Source organism: Lineus longissimus, chromosome 16 (assembly GCF_910592395.1).
Source record: "Lineus longissimus chromosome 16, tnLinLong1.2, whole genome shotgun sequence".
Classification (NCBI taxonomy): Eukaryota; Metazoa; Nemertea; class Pilidiophora; order Heteronemertea; family Lineidae; genus Lineus; species Lineus longissimus.
This window is the reverse complement of record NC_088323.1, coordinates 15127004-15144503: the sequence shown is the minus strand read 5'-3', so window position 1 is coordinate 15144503 and position 17500 is coordinate 15127004. Positions and strand designations below refer to the sequence as shown.

Genomic DNA, 17500 nt, shown 5'->3' with positions numbered 1-17500 from the left:
GGATGAGAATCCTTCTTGAAGACACCCTGCTCTGATATTTGGAAGGACAGTTTCCTTCAAGGTGGAAATCCTTCATGAAGACACCCAGCTCTGATATATGGGAGGAGAGTCTCCTCCAGGATGAGAAACCTTCTTGAAGACACCCGGCTCTGATATATGGGAGGACAGTCTCCTCCAGGATGAGAATCCTTCTTGAAGACACCCTGCTCTGATATATGGGAGGACAGTCTCCTCCAGGATGAGAAACCTTCCTGAAGACACCCGGCTCTGATATATGGGAGGACAGTCTCCTCCAGGATGAGAAACCTTCTTGAAGACACCCTGCTCTGATATATGGGAGGACAGTCTCCTCCAAGATGAGAATCCTTCTTGAAGACACCCGGTGTAAAAGTAAAAAGTGTCCCCCCAGGAAAAAGTGTCCGGCCCTATTGTATTCTGCAATATGGTTCTATAGAGACCCTGACCGTCAATAGCTCAGAGATTGAAGCGCATAATAGAATCCTTTGTTCCCGGACATTTTATCCTAGGACATTTTAAACTTCTACACCGGCTCTGATATATGGGAGGACAGTCTCCTCCAGGGCGAGAATCCTTCCTGAAGACGCGCAGCTCTGATATATGGGAGGACAGTCTCCTCCAGGGCGAGAATCCTTCTTGAAGACACCCAGCTCTGATATATGGGAGGACAGTCTCCTCCAGGATGAGAATCCTTCTTGAAGACACCCTGCTCTAATATATGGGAGGACAGTTTCCTTCAAGGTAGGAATCCTTCCTGAAGACTCCCGGTGTAAAAGTAAAAAGTGTCCCCCCTGGAAAAAGTGTCCGGCCCTATTGTATTCTGCAATATGGTTCTATAGAGACCCTGACCGTCAATAGCTTAGAGATTGAAGCGCATAATAGAATCCTTTGTTCCCGGACATTTTATCCTAGGACATTTTAAAATTCTACACCGGCTCTGATATATGGGAGGACAGTCTCCTCCAGGATGAGAAACCTTCTTGAAGACACCCAGCTCTGATATTTGGGAGGACAGTCTCCTCCAGGATGAGAATCCTTCTTGAAGACACCCAGCTCTGATATATGGGAGGACAGTCTACTCCAGGGCGAGAATCCTTCTTGAAGATACCCAACTCTGATATATGGGAGGACAGTCTCCTCCAGGATGAGAATCCTTCTTGAAGACACCCTGCTCTGATATTTGGAAGGACAGTTTCCTTCAAGGTGGAAATCCTTCATGAAGACACCCAGCTCTGATATATGGGAGGAGAGTCTCCTCCAGGATGAGAAACCTTCTTGAAGACACCCGGCTCTGATATATGGGAGGACAGTCTCCTCCAGGATGAGAATCCTTCTTGAAGACACCCTGCTCTGATATATGGGAGGACAGTCTCCTCCAGGATGAGAAACCTTCCTGAAGACACCCGGCTCTGATATATGGGAGGACAGTCTCCTCCAGGATGAGAAACCTTCTTGAAGACACCCTGCTCTGATATATGGGAGGACAGTCTCCTCCAAGATGAGAATCCTTCTTGAAGACACCCGGTGTAAAAGTAAAAAGTGTCCCCCCAGGAAAAAGTGTCCGGCCCTATTGTATTCTGCAATATGGTTCTATAGAGACCCTGACCGTCAATAGCTCAGAGATTGAAGCGCATAATAGAATCCTTTGTTCCCGGACATTTTATCCTAGGACATTTTAAACTTCTACACCGGCTCTGATATATGGGAGGACAGTCTCCTCCAGGGCGAGAATCCTTCCTGAAGACGCGCAGCTCTGATATATGGGAGGACAGTCTCCTCCAGGGCGAGAATCCTTCTTGAAGACACCCAGCTCTGATATATGGGAGGACAGTCTCCTCCAGGATGAGAATCCTTCTTGAAGACACCCCGCTCTAATATATGGGAGGACAGTTTCCTTCAAGGTAGGAATCCTTCCTGAAGACTCCCGGTGTAAAAGTAAAAAGTGTCCCCCCTGGAAAAAGTGTCCGGCCCTATTGTATTCTGCAATATGGTTCTATAGAGACCCTGACCGTCAATAGCTTAGAGATTGAAGCGCATAATAGAATCCTTTGTTCCCGGACATTTTATCCTAGGACATTTTAAAATTCTACACCGGCTCTGATATATTGGAGGACAGTCTCCTCCAGGGCGAGAATCCTTCTTGAAGACACCCGGCTCTAATATATGGGAGGACAGTCTCCTCCAGAATGAGAATCCTTCTTGAAGACACCGTACTTTAATATATGGGAGGACAGTCTCCTCCAGAATGAGAATCCTTCTTGAAGACACCGTACTTTAATATATGGGAGGACAGTCTCCTCCAGAATGAGAATCCTTCTTGAAGACACCGTACTTTAATATATGGGAAGACAGTCTCCTCCAGAATGAGAATCCTTCTTGAAGACACCGTACTTTAATATATGGGAGGACAGTCTCCTCCAGAATGAGAATCCTTCTTGAAGACACCGTACTTTAATATATGGGAGGACAGTCTCCTCCAGAATGAGAATCCTTCTTGAAGACACCTGGCTCTAATATATGAGAGGACAGTCTCCTCCAGAATGAGAATCCTTCTTGAAGACACCGTACTTTAATATATGGGAGGACAGTCTCCTCCAGAATGAGAATCCTTCTTGAAGACACCGTACTTTAATATATGGGAGGACAGTCTCCTCCAGAATGAGAATCCTTCTTGAAGACACCGTACTTTAATATATGGGAGGACAGTCTCCTCCAGAATGAGAATCCTTCTTGAAGACACCGTACTTTAATATATGGGAGGACAGTCTCCTCCAGAATGAGAATCCTTCTTGAAGACACCGTACTTTAATATATGGGAGGACAGTCTCCTCCAGAATGAGAATCCTTCTTGAAGACACCTGGCTCTAATATATGAGAGGACAGTCACCTCCAGGATTATAGTCCAGCTGCTAAGCTCAGAATTGTGCATTTTAATGGGGAAAGCATGAAATTTGGTAGGATGGTAGAACAGCCCCTAGGGGCCATTTATCGAACAAGACCCTAACTTCTTACGCCCCCTTGCGGTCACCATCTTGGAATCCAATATGGCCGCCATTTTTGGCCCGTTTCCTGCAATATCTCGGAATCTATTGCAGGTACAGGTATAATTTTGGCTGCTTACCATAGGTTTTCAGGTATGACGAATTCAACGGAACCAATGGGAATGCCGTAATATGGCCGCCATACTGGATTCCAAGATGGCTGCCACCATGAGGGCCTATAATTATTTGTCACCCCATATATACATACTGGTTATCGATGGAGACATGAAATTTGGCATATAGGTGACTGGACCCGTAAGGATCACTAATCGATTAAGACCCCAACGTGAGACGCCCCCTAGTGGCAGCCATCTTTAATTTCGTGGGATAGAGTTGCATCTTCCCAAAGGAAATGCTGTAACGCGTGGGACGTTATCAGACGTAGGTTCTGTGTGGCTTCAGCAATAGAGACTTTCGGACAATATTAGCATAGGATTGACTAGGACTGTTGCGCTTGAGGATATCGAACCATTCATTCGTACGTGAGATTTTGTTGTTTCTGTGCCACAGTACGAGAGTGACATTACTCGCCAATGGACATTTAGTGCATAAGATGGAATAGGCAAATCAAGAGCCCTGTGGCGAAGAGCCATATAGGTTTTACAGGCGTGCGCCAGAGATTAGATTTTTGTATACATTGTAGGCTACTTGATGTAAAACTGATGTATATATCTTTGTTTTGTATTTAAGTCTGAATATGCTTTGGGCATTAAATGCCTTCATTATTGTCATGTAATAAATAGCTTCATTTTGTTAATTGGTACTCTGTTGTTGGGTTTCATGCAGCTTACCTACCGCATGGCTGCTCATATGACAAAGTGGTAGAGGTCCTTCCTCAATACAACCGAGTAGGTAGTCCAGGCAACCCGCAGCGGAGGGTCGACGAGGCCTGGTTGATTTACCCGTGGCGAGCCATACATTTTCAGTGCATACTGTGGATGCACTGTCAATAGTGAGAGCTTTGGTATTCCTGGTTTTTCACTTCGTTGTGAAAAACACTTGACCGGTCACCGGAAGCTTACGCCCCCAAATCTAGTTCATGACGAGTGAAATGCCGTCAAGTACCAGTCTCTAATGAGTGAATGGAGGAAACTGGTGAAAGAGTCTACCGAATATTGGGGACAAATAGAGACTGCAGTGACCCTGTGGGAGAGGTCGGGTTTACAGGATGTCATCAGCTGGTTGGTCACTGTCACCAGTGTCGCTGGTTGTGACAGTTGAAAGCATTTGAGAAGACGGGCTAGATTTGTGTACATTCCCTCCTGCGGTGTCTCAGAAAAAGTACCCAACACGCCACAGGGGCGCTGCTGTTGCCCATTGGTTTTGAAAGGCGTTTTCACCCGGGAAAGACGTACCAAACTTTGTCCTTGCTCAGGAATAGACCCTTCTGACGGTCGTACAAAGAACAACACTGATTGTGAAACTATCATTCTTTATTTGATATGTTTAGGACAAATTTAGATATTCAACGTCCTGATACATTGGTCAAATATCATGAAAAGGTTTTACAAAAAGATATTCTAACAACAATCTGTACGTGGGCACCACATGTGGGAACAGGTGGCGCTACAGTTAGGTAGGATTTCTATTCCAGTGGAGTAGTAGGAAATGTCCCTCTGGCAACAAGTCCTTCCCTGTTGGTTGGTGCACATCAACACCTAAGAGATTAATGCGCATAATTTATTCATCAGTCCCCAGAACACTATATCTTAGGGCATTTAAAACTGTTACAGGTACACTCATTCATCCTGGATTGTCCCTACTCTTTTGCGAAAACTCCCTACGGAATACTCTATCCTTGTTCATTTCTGTTACATCTTTACATCCTGATTTCTAAGCACTCTAGGTCCAGAGTTACTGTTCGTCACCATGGAGGACTAGTCACGATGCCGGTAGAAGTAGGACAGGTGGCTTGTATACAACGATGGGAGGATGCCGGGTTCAGCCGCGGGAAGGGAGTCGGTCCATCCCTCTGAAGATGAGAGAAAATATATCGATATAAGGGTTATGGAGTGTTAGTTCAAAACTTATTCTAGCGCAACTGGGAGTAGACTTGCAGATTTGGGAGAAACAATTATTCAATCGTCATTTGTATTTGGTATGCCCCAACGATCAGTCTCCCCATCTAATATGTGAATTTCTTCTGCAGTACGTTATTTGCGTGGCCCAATGATTGTACACGGATTGCATTTATTCGCCTGATGAGTCTATCGAACAGACCATCACTAGACACCCGTGTTTCTCATTTGGCTAGCTGTTTCTTTTGCTTGCACGGCGAAATACCATTAACTGCACTTTTTCTCATTCTAGCAGAAGTTGTTTTCTATGTACGGATTCTACCTATTCCTACCGGTTTGAGCTGCTGGCCTAGGACTGCTGGGCACTGCCACTGGACTGCTGGGCACTGCCACGGAAGACTGACAACCATTCGCCCTCTCACATCTCGTGGGTCAAACTCATCCTTGCACTAAGCCTGTGAAATTATGAGACAGATCAAGGTTCAGGTGGGTTTCAGGGTCATGTTTATAAAAATCAAGATTTCCTTACCATACTTTCCAACAAGGCCAAAGTTTCAGTTAGCCAATCACAATCCAAGTTTGAATAGAATTACCGAATCTACTTCCTTGGCAATAACATGCTGACCGCTTTTGGTATGCCTCCTTACCTTTAAATCACAAGAGGCGCTATGCTAGCAAACAATAGACTAGAATGATCGCCAATCGCCTCAAAGTATGTTGGATCAAACATCCCACAGGCATGGGTCACCCAGTAAAAAGTATCATCATGGTTACGTTTGATATTGTTTGAATGATTAACTCACTGTATTCAACCTGCGTTCATTTCGCAGTTAATGTATTAGTTACCACTGTATGCCTTAGAGGGGGCAGAATGGTACTGTTTAGACAAGAAGTCTCTCCAACAGCCACAAGTATCTCTTCGAAAACATCACAGTAATACGTTCGACCCAGGTAATCTGTCAGCTGCCTGACGAGTAGGTTGGGAGTTGTGTATGATCAGCTCTCTCAAAGACACCTGAGACAGGGATTAAAATCTTATGTTTATAAGTTACCATTGTATGCCTTAGAGGGGGCGGAATGGTACTGCTTAGACAAGAAGTCTCTCCAACAACCTCAATGAATATTGGATCAACGGCACACAGGGCCTCCCAGAGATACCGTCAATGACGAAATATGACTGGGCCTTCTGTAAGATTAGTTTCTCCGCCAAACACGGGACTGAAGGATTAAAATCTTGTGTTTATAGGCTAACAAATGCAAACACTTTCAATGAACCCCCTACAAGAGACGAGTGGCTCTTCGTCTCCCCGACTTTGACACCCTACTGCGAACATATCAATAGATCAGCCAGCGGTCCTCGGGTGTCGCCGCGTGGGTTACGTCCAGTGAAATTGTTTGCAATTGTCAAGGAACCACGATCTGACATCCATAACCAGCGTATTCCCTATTCATGCCAGTTACAGTCGGGTGCTACACCACAGTCGGGATAGTGGAGCCAAATGAATGATTGTTTAAATTTAAAGCATTTTCGAAAAATCATATGACAAGGTTTGGAAGTCAAAAGCCTTCCAATTATGCACATAAGTCCTGCCTTACCGTGAATAATTGCGACTGAAATTTCTAACTGCACAGTTCATTCTCGGCTCGACTGCATGACTTTTACAGCAATAAAAACCTGTTGAAACCAATTCAAACAATTATCAATCATGGATACTGGGCCCTACCTTCTGCTGCAGCTCTTTTAACTTGATTTCCGAAATGTTGAAGGGAATTTTACCTTTGAAATCGGAAAAAGTTTTCCAGCGATGTTCTGCACAGTTCACTCACACACCAACTGACTTGCGTTCAAATCAACCGAGACCGATCATGACCGAAGACAATACATTTGACGTCACACCATCCGAGCACTATTCCTATACCCCGCGAAAGACAGGCCGGCGGCTTAGCGCCAATTTGTATTGTTATGTCATTAGACCAATTGGATGGTATTGTCAAAGGTGGGTCTGGGCTATTGCATAACATGCACATGAACGGAGCTATATGGCCATAGAAATATATACAAGCCAGGTTTCGCAAGCCTTACGAAGAGCTGCGAAGGGCAAAGTTTGTAAATGCATTTCATTGGCGATTTTCAAAAATTTAGCCGATTCCTCCTACAACATAGGACAAAAGATGATTTACGAGTGTCGCATTAATGAATTAGCTTAGGACTAGATTACTCCACAGATCCTTGCACTTCGTATTTCGTCAGTCGTATAGCTGCCGAAACCTGCATCTTGTCAAAATCACACACACTGACTTGAACTGACAATGACGTACATTGTGTATTTACCATTTCGGCCAAGGCCGTACGGTGTAGAGGAGGAAACCGTACTCATAGAAAACGTGCCCAGTCCTATTGTATTCTGACAGATTATGATATGGTTCTATCTCTGGACACCCGGTGTAAAAGTAAAAAGTTTCCCCCCTAAGTGTCCGGGCCTATTGTATTCTGACAGATCATGGCATATGGTTCTATAGAGGCAATGACCGTCAATAGCTCAGCGCATGATAGAATCCTTTGTTCCCGGACATTTTATCCTAGGACATTTTAAACTTCTACACCGGCTCTAATATATGGGAGGACAGTCTCCTCCAGGATTAGAATCCTTCTTGAAGACACCCGGCTCTAAAATATGGGAGGACAGTCTCCTCCAGGGCGAGAATCCTTCTTGAAGACACCCTGCTCTAATATATGGGAGGACAGTCTCCTCCAGGGCGAGAATCCTTCTTGAAGACACCCTGCTCTAATATATGGGAGGACAGTCTCCTCCAGGGCGAGAATCCTTCTTGAAGACACCCTGCTCTAATATATGGGAGGACAGTCTCCTCCAGGATTAGAATCCTTCTTGAAGACACCCGGCTCTAAAATATTGGAGGACAGTCTCCTCCAGGGCGAGAATCCTTCTTGAAGACACCCTGCTCTAATATATGGGAGGACAGTCTCCTCCAGGGCGAGAATCCTTCTTGAAGTCACCCGGCTCTGATATATGGGAGGAGAATCTCCTGCAGGATGGGAATCCTTCTTGAAGACACCCTAATTGTGAAATTAAGTGCTTTACCTGGAAAATCAAGGCAAAACAGAAGTTCGCTGAATGGGTTTTAAAAGAATGAATGGGCTGTATTTACATTCAGGGATATGCCCCACTCTACTGTCGTAAATAGGAAAGATTCAAATGAATGGGTTTTCAAAGAGGACACCATTTTTGCATTGGGGCAATCATCGCAGCATCACCGCCCATCCATCTGTTGCCAACTTTCAGGTATCCACCCTAGCGCCAAGTCTAACAGCATCAATGTTCGCCCCTCTGTTGTAAATGTTTTGGCGCTCGCCTATCTGAAGAAATTGGAAAATTTAAATGAGTGGGGCATTTGTATGGTTTGTTTATTTTGGCTGTTTCATTTGACACGTTTAGACATTTACATAATTTCAATATGCCCTCATCGCGAACGTCTGAACGCAGCCTCTTTTCGGTCAAGTTGTTGTGGCATCAGATGTCCATCTGTCCTTTCAACTATGGCATGTGTACTGTGTAGATTCTTGACTCTGTACAAAGGAACCCCCCTTAGCAGACACCTCTAAATTAAAGACAACCTCTCCATTAAGGACACTAGTTTTTGTCCCGAATTGGCTGTTTCAATTCAATTTGACCTCTCTAATCAGGACACCACTCTATTAAGGACAGCACTATCTTGTCAGTCCAGAGTGTGTCCTTAATAGAGAGATTTCTACTGTAGTTCAAGTGTGTTCTAATATCTTGTCAAAACTTGAGACAAATAATATGGAGAAGGTGTGGATCTTCGAGTGTTCTGAACTAAATTGAAAGGTTATTGCCGATCAATAATCATGTCCCATTTAGTGTTTTTTAGATAGATCTGGCCTAAGGTACTTGACTGACCTCTTGTCAGCAAACTGTAACAGTGTCACTTTGTTATTGTCTTTGTTTGTTATCAGAAGACACTTCAGTTTAGTTGGGGCAATAGAGAGGTTGCGCATCATTACCACTCCCATTCTGACTTCAACTTTGAGAGTGAATGACTGTCATCTTGTGACAACTTCGATTCAAATGAAGTGGCGAATGTTTTCATATTGATAAACTACGTGTAAGCTTATATGTGCATGTAGAAGGATTTCAAAGTTCCAGATCGGACCTGTGCATAAGGAGGAAATTATGAGGTCGTATTCCAAGTTTTGGTGGTTTCCAACGACTTGGATGACGACTTCATCATATCCGTCTTATTACAGGTCCAATTAATTTGGAATTTCATAAATACTGGTAATTTATCAATATAAAAGCGTTCAACAATTGAGTTAAATTGAAGATTTAACTAAATGACTGTCAGCCTCAAATTGAGTTGAAGTCAGAGTTGGAGTCGTAATGGTGTGCAACCTCTCTATGACTGTCAAAACAACAGGTGCAGTGCCTCTGCCAATTCGGCGTTTGATTCTTGACGCGATCACCAGCAGCAACAACAACCCAGCTGCTACGTTACTTACTGCCCGCACCATCAGCATTTCTTTGATCTTGTCATACTGTCGTTCCTATTTGAATATTTCCCCCACAGATTCTTTGGCCCAGGGCCGAGACAGAGGAAGTTCATTGGCAGCAGAGAGGTGGTGAAGTCATGAAGACCCAACAACTCTGACCCAAATGCCGACCAGCTGTAGTGGGCAACATTACCAATACCACACCATACATTTTACCAGAAAGATATGACAAACACTTTAGAAATAATAGACCACCTTGACATACATGAAAATGACGTCAATATCAAAACACACAATGTGGACTGCTTCTATGACATATATTGATGATCATACATTGATTTTCGAAGCTTTTATACCTGTGCTGCAAAAATTTTCTGTTCGTCAAACTGGGGTATTTTCAAAATTTTAGAATTTTCTGTTCTGCCAGCTTATAAATTTTTGCCAGCGGTTGATAACAGCTGATAAACTAATAAACTGAATGTTTGACTAGATGATAGAGAATTTACAAGAAATCATCGTCATTTAACTTTTGGAGACCTGGAGGCCTCCTTCTCCTTGACAGTTTTTGTATCGATGCAAAAGCACTATATCAACTTGGGCTGTTTCGAGTGCACACAAGTTTTCTGTGCAACTCAACGGTTTTTGCATCAAAAGTGATGTCTTATTACAGGAGTTTCATCAGGATTTTGGGTGTTGGTAAAGAAATGCTTTGGAATTCAGATCCGGGGTGCTGTCAGCTTCATTTTACCATTATCATCTCAATTTTTTCAAGCATGGCCTTACGTGGCTTGTGAACTATTTCACCAAGCCATGTTTTGCTAACTATCTCAGAAATGAACCGAAAGACTAGATAAGGTGAGCGTCAGCCTTCACTCTTTGTCAATAACATCCATATCTTCTGGAGCACCTCATTCTGGATATTTATAGCGCTTGGCACTTCAAAGTAGGCCTATCTCTTGAACAGTCAGTGGTCACATGATGAGTGTCCCGAAAGGTCTTTCCATGCGAGTGACATAAACCTACATCAGTCTTGATTCATGCCTTTCATTAGAGAGATACATGAGATAAACAAAAAAAGTTTCAATTTCTTGCGGCTGGGATAGTTTTAACAGAATAGCTAGAGAGGTAAGTCAGACAGGAGCAATATGTCTATCGTTTATGCCATTTTACACCAGGGTGATCTATGTAAATCGCACATTGAATTTAATAGGCTTCCTTCCACTTGACAGTCTCGAGGTGGCCCCCAAAAAACAATCCAATGATGAAGTCATTCACAAAAATGCTAACCCCTCTATCTCCTACACCCACAACTGGAAAAACAAAAGAACTGGGTTTCTAAGGTCAGGTAGGCGTACTCTATCCCACAATACATTAAGTTATTTGTAGCTTGCATGTTGAATAAGTCGCTCAGATCCCGGACTAAGTTTATAACGCTTTTTTGGGCCAACTGATAAATGGGTGTCAATACATTTGATTGGGGGGGGGGGGGGGGGATTGTAATGTGTTATTCAAAAAATATACCAGCACAGCCCCCCCCCCCCATTCAGATAGTTTAGGGGGCCGCGTGCGCGTTCCAGTTTTCTAGGGGACGGGGGTTATTTTGTGTTAAAATCTAGGGTGTCAAATCCCCGAGAAAATGAGAAAAGGGGGTACCTTTTCAAAAAGAGTTCTTGCAACTCGTCAAAAGGGTTGTTTTTCATGAAAATGTGTGACACTTTACTCATTTTAGCTTGTTTTCAATATAAAAACTCATAAATAGTGGAGATGACATGATATACTAAATGGGTTAAAAAGTCCCCGAGAAAGTGGGTCAAAATTTAGATGGCACTCCCCTAGAAAGGGGGGGGGTCATTTCAGAATATTGGTACGAGCAGCGGCCCCCCTTAAATTTGCTGAGTGGGGGGGGGGGGGGGGGCGGGAGCACTGCATGCTGGACATCTTTTTGAATCATTTAAATTTTTGTATGTGCAGTGCAAATGGTGAAAATGGATGAAAGAATGCAATAAGTAATGAAAGCAGTCAAATAATACATGAATTACTTAAGAGTGAGACAGAGTTGGTGAGAGTATAAGAGATGACATTGTGTGTCTTTTGATACTTATTGAAGTTTTTGTGGTTATAAAGCTTTTCTCATTAGAAAACCAAAATTTGCCGGTATTTATAAGGCGAGCCACATTATTTTCAACCATTGGATTTCAGCCATAGGTGACCTGAAGTAACATTTTATAATTTTCGTTTAGACAGCTGGGAATCGGGTTTGCTGTGTTTTATGAAAGAATTATAGATCCTGCTAAGCATGTTGATTAAGTTTGGGGTCATAAGATTTGCATGGCCTACGGGGGGGGGGGGGGGGAGTTAAGGGGTTAGGCTACAAGGTGTTAATTTTCTCAACTTTTTCTGTCTCTTTGCCAAAAAATACCAAATTCCAGGAAAATACTGGAGACCTGCTAAATTAATTATAATACATCTGACTTCATCCTATCAAATTTCAGGATATACCTATCCAGATAAAGACATCTTCCCCACCACCATCCGCAAGTGGAGCACGATAATCATCTGCCGTGTGGTCCAGTTCATCATCTGACAACACGGAATAATCAGCATAGATTGACGAGGAAGCTGTTCTGACATCTAGTAAGTCTAAGGCTGCACAGGTTCCATCATGGAAATGCACACATAGAAATGTGCGTGGTGTGCAGGTTATATTATTCACAGTGCCGAATAAAATAATTTCAGACAGTGGAATTGGGTCTTGTTAGGGAGGTTTTTCCGAATGTACGTGATGATGACTTGCCCCATTAACAGGACGTAACATCTGTTTTAAAATGCGTTTCCAAAGTGAATGCATGAGGGCAACCCACTTGTGTCGTATATCACTGGAAACGCCCGATTCCCCTGATTCTGCAGGATGTTCAATCGGGCATTTTATTTCTTTAAATAAATCATAAGCGTAACATTTGCTCCTAGCTCTGTTCACCATCCCAAATGGCAATATTGCCAATGGGGCCGGACACTCACGAAAACCCCCAAATATTATACATACTTCCTGAATAATTTTTACAGTGACCATTCTCCCATGAAAGACAGTTGGTTACGCTACACAAAAATTAAAATTAAAAACGAGGGTGAACCATTGAACTTTTGAGATATGTTGAATTTCGCACAAATCAGCGAAAAACGCACCAACTGGCACTGGACGGCGTTTCAACACGGGGCCGACGCACATCCCAAGTTCAGTGTACACATACGTCGGCAACAACAGTAAATGCGTAGTTTCTTGTTAGCCACCTATTGAGTAGCGCTCTAGGTTTCAGAAACACCAAAAAAACATGTCTTTGCCAAAACAACTTCTGACTCAACACTGCCATACTGTGAGGGCCGAGAAATCAATGATTTTAGGAACTACGGGTTGGTCGCGCATGAATACAAAAAAAACTCCCTAATGAGACCTCTATCCCAATTGCTACTTGTTCAAATGTAAATGTCCGATGTTTTTTGTGAAGGGGTAGCTCTGACGATTATTTGAGGAAAATATCAGTTTCCTCTGTGCACTTACGCGGCTGTGAACAGAATGAAGCACAAGCCGGATATGGACAAGGACACTGAGTGACTTTTTATTTGAAGATTTATAGTAATGATGGGCCCCGAAATCATATTGAAATTCCAGCGCAGATGATTTTGGTATTTACAACAAGCAGCTGGATGCTAAGGGGCCATGAAAAAACCATGGAGTGGGGCAAAAACCACCCCAAGAAGAAATAACGAGCGTGGTGTTGCCTTCAAGAAATGATAAATTGGAATGAAAGGACGCGGGGCAACACCAACGCTGATTGGCCGTCTCAGGTCACGTGCCGAGGAAAATAATTTTGATTGGCACGGGCGTGTGCAGCGAAGTGTGCAGCCTTGACATGAAGGCGGGAAATTTGCATGGTTGTTAGCGATCCTGGAAGGCCTGGTTAATTAATATAGTCCTTAGAGGGGTTCCACAAATGTATTTATCCCAATACTAGTATTGATAGAAATATGCTTTATGGCAATAACTCCATCTGGGCTGGTGGTCTCTTCTATACTGTCCGTCAAGAAAAGCTGTATTGAGTGACAAAATCCCTCGTGGTACCCTAAAGTCAAACTCGACCTCACAGCTGAAGTCCCTGAATGAACTCCAATAAAACCTCATATCAAGATTTATATTCTTTTACTATCTCAACCTCACACCTGGGATCCCTCAGTCAATCAGGACCTCACAGCTCCAGTCCCCGAGTGAACTCCAAAATCACTACTGCGATGTGTTTTCCTATCTCAATATCACTCCTAGGACACCCAAGTCAAACCAGACTTCACAGCTGAGGTCCCTGAAGGAACTCCAAGAAAATCTCATATCAAGATTTAAATGTTTTTCCTATCTCAACCTCACACCTTGGATCCCTCAGTCAATCTGACCCTCACAGCTCAGGTCCCCGAGTGAACTCCAAAATCACTACTGCGATGTCTTTTCCTATCTCAATCTCACTCCTAGGACACCCGATTCAAACTAGGCCTCACAGCTGAGGTCCCTGAATGAACTCCAAGAAAACCTCATATCAAGATTTAAATGTTTTCACTATCTCAACCTCACACCTGGGATCCCTCAGTCAATCAGGACCTCACAGCTCAGGTACCCGAGTGAACTCCAAAATCATTACTGCGATGTGTTTTCCTATCTCAATCTCACTCCAAGGACACCCGAGTCAAACTAGGCCTCAAAGCTGAGGTCCCTGAAGGAACTCCAAGAAAACCTCATAAGATTCAGACTTTTTACATTGATGAGCAATGATTTCACACAGAAGGGGTTAATTTTGAGGAAAACAAGATATATCCATTTCACAAGGCAGAAGTTTTGCCAAAATGCCGTATTGAGTGACACAGTCCCTCGTGGTATCCCCAAGTCAGGTACCTGAATGAACTCCAAAAAAACCCTATATCAAGATTCATTTTTTTTTCCTATCTCAACCTCACACCTGGGATCCCTTAGTTAATCAGGACCTCACAGCTCAGGTATCCGAGTGAACTCCAAAATCACTACTGCGATGTGTTTCCTATCTCAATCTCACTCCTAGGACACCCTGTCAAACCAGACTTCACAGCTGAGGTCCCTGAAGGAACTCCAAGAAAATCTCATATCAAGATTTAAATGTTTTTACTATCTCAACCTCACACCTGGGATCCCTCAGTCAATCAGGACCTCACAGCTCAGGTACCCGAGTGAACTCCAAAATCACTACTGCGATGTGTTTTCCTATCTCAATCTCACTCTTAGGACACCCGAGTCAAACTAGGCCTCACAGCTGAGGTCCCTGAATGAACTCCAAGAAAACCTCAAAAGATTCAGACTTTTTACATTGATGAGCAATGATTTCACACAGAGGGGGTTAATTTTGAGGAAAACAAGGTATATCCATTTCATAAGGCAGAAGTTTTGCCAAAATGCTGTATTGAGTGACAAGGTCCCTCGTGGTATCCCCAAGTCAGGTACCTGAATGAACTCCAAAAAAACCCTATATCAAGATTCATATTTTTTTTCCTATCTCAACCTCACACCTGGGATCCCTCAGTCAATCAGGACCTCACAGCTCAGGTACCCGAGTGAACTCCAAAATCATCACTGCGATGTGTTTTCCTATCTCAATCTCACTCTTAGGACACCCAAGTCAAACTAGACTTCACAGCTTAGGTCCCTTAAGGAACTCCAAGAAAACCTCATATCAAGATTTAAATGTTTTTACTATCTCAACCTCACACCTGGGATCCCTCAGTCAATCTGACCCTCACAGCTAAGGTACCCGAGTGAACTCCAAAATCACTACTGCGATGTGTTTTCCTATCTCAATCTCACTCCTAGGACACCCGAGTCAAACTAGGCCTCACAGCTGAGGTCCCTGAATGAACTCCAAGAAAACCTCATATCAAGATTTAAATGTTTTTACTATCTCAACCTCACACCTGGGATCCCTCAGTCAATCTGACCCTCACAGCTAAGGTACCCGAGTGAACTCCAAAATCACTACTGCGATGTGTTTTCCTATCTCAATCTCACTCTTAGGACACCCAAGTCAAACTCGGCCTCACAGCTGAGGTCCCTGAATGAATTTCAAGAAAACCTCATACCAAGATTTAAATGTTTTTCCTCTCTCAACCTCACACCTGGGATCCCTCAGTCAATCAGGACCTCACAGCTCAGGTCCCCGAGTGAACTCCAAAATCATTACTGCGATGTGTTTTCTTATCTCAATCTCACTCCTAGGACACCCAAGTCAAACTAGGCCTCACAGCTGAGGTCCCTGAATGAACTCCAAGAAAATCTCATATCAAGATTTAAATGTTTTTACTATCTCAACCTCACACCTGGGATCCCTCAGTCAATCAGGACCTCACAGCTCAGGTACCCGAGTGAACTCCAAAATCATTACTGCGATGTGTTTTCCTATCTCAATCTCACTCCTAGGACACCCGAGTCAAACTAAGCCTCCCATCTGAGGTCCCTGAATGAACTCCAAGAAAACCTCATAAGATTCAGACTTTTTACATTGATGAGCAATGATTTCACACAGAGGGGGTTAATTTTGAGGAAAACAAGGTATATCCATTTCATAAGGCAGAAGTTTTGCCAAAATGCTGTATTGAGTGACAAGGTCAAGTCAGGTACCTGAATGAACTCCAAAAAAAACCTATATCAAGATTCATATTTTTTTTTCCTATCTCAACCTCACACCTAGGATCCCTCAGTCAATCAGGACCTCACAGCTCAGGTATCCGAGTGAACTCCAAAATCACTACTGCGATGTGTTTCCTATCTCAATCTCACTCCTAGGACACCCTGTCAAACCAGACTTCACAGCTGAGGTCCCTGAAGGAACTCCAAGAAAATCTCATATCAAGATTTAAATGTTTTTACTATCTCAACCTCACACCTGGGATCCCTCAGTCAATCAGGACCTCACAGCTCAGGTACCCGAGTGAACTCCAAAATCACTACTGCGATGTGTTTTCCTATCTCAATCTCACTCTTAGGACACCCGAGTCAAACTAGGCCTCACAGCTGAGGTCCCTGAATGAACTCCAAGAAAACCTCAAAAGATTCAGACTTTTTACATTGATGAGCAATGATTTCACACAGAGGGGGTTAATTGTGAGGAAAACAAGGTATATCCATTTCATAAGGCAGAAGTTTTGCCAAAATGCTGTATTGAGTGACAAGGTCCCTCGTGGTATCCCCAAGTCAGGTACCTGAATGAACTCCAAAAAAACCCTATATCAAGATTCATATTTTTTTTTCCTATCTCAACCTCACACCTGGGATCCCTCAGCCAATCAGGACCTCACAGCTCAGGTATCCGAGTGAACTCCAAAATCATTACTGCGATGTGTTTTCCTATCTCAATCTCACTCTTAGGACACCCAGGTCAAACTAGACTTCACAGGTTAGGTCCCTTAAGGACTTCCAAGAAAACCTCATATCAAGATTTAAATGTTTTTACTATCTCAACCTCACACCTGGGATCCCTCAGTCAATCAGGACCTCTTAGCTCAGGTCCCCGAGTGAACTCCAAAATCACTACTGCGATGTGTTTTCCTATCTCAATCTCACTCTTAGGACACCCAGGTCAAACTAGACTTCACAGCTTAGGTCCCTTAAGGACTTCCAAGAAAACCTCATATCAAGATTTAAATGTTTTTACTATCTCAACCTCACACCTGGGATCCCTCAGTCAATCAGGACCTCACAGCTCAGGTACCCGAGTGAACTCCAAAATCATTACTGCGATGTGTTTTCCTATCTCAATCTCACTCTTAGGACACCCAAGTCAAACTAGACTTCACAGCTTAGGTCCCTTAAGGAACTCCAAGAAAACCTCATA

General features: G+C 43.4%; 1 long non-coding RNA gene across 1 annotated transcript; it reads right to left on the bottom strand.

The window, feature by feature from the left end:
* Positions 1-4474: 4474 nt before the first annotated feature.
* On the bottom strand, positions 4475-5501 carry LOC135500710 (uncharacterized). Its single transcript, XR_010449507.1, has 2 exons — positions 5410-5501; positions 4475-5031 (listed from the first exon to the last, which is right to left on the bottom strand). It is a non-coding gene; the product is annotated as an uncharacterized LOC135500710 (long non-coding RNA).
* Between the last annotated feature and the right edge of the window lie 11999 nt (positions 5502-17500).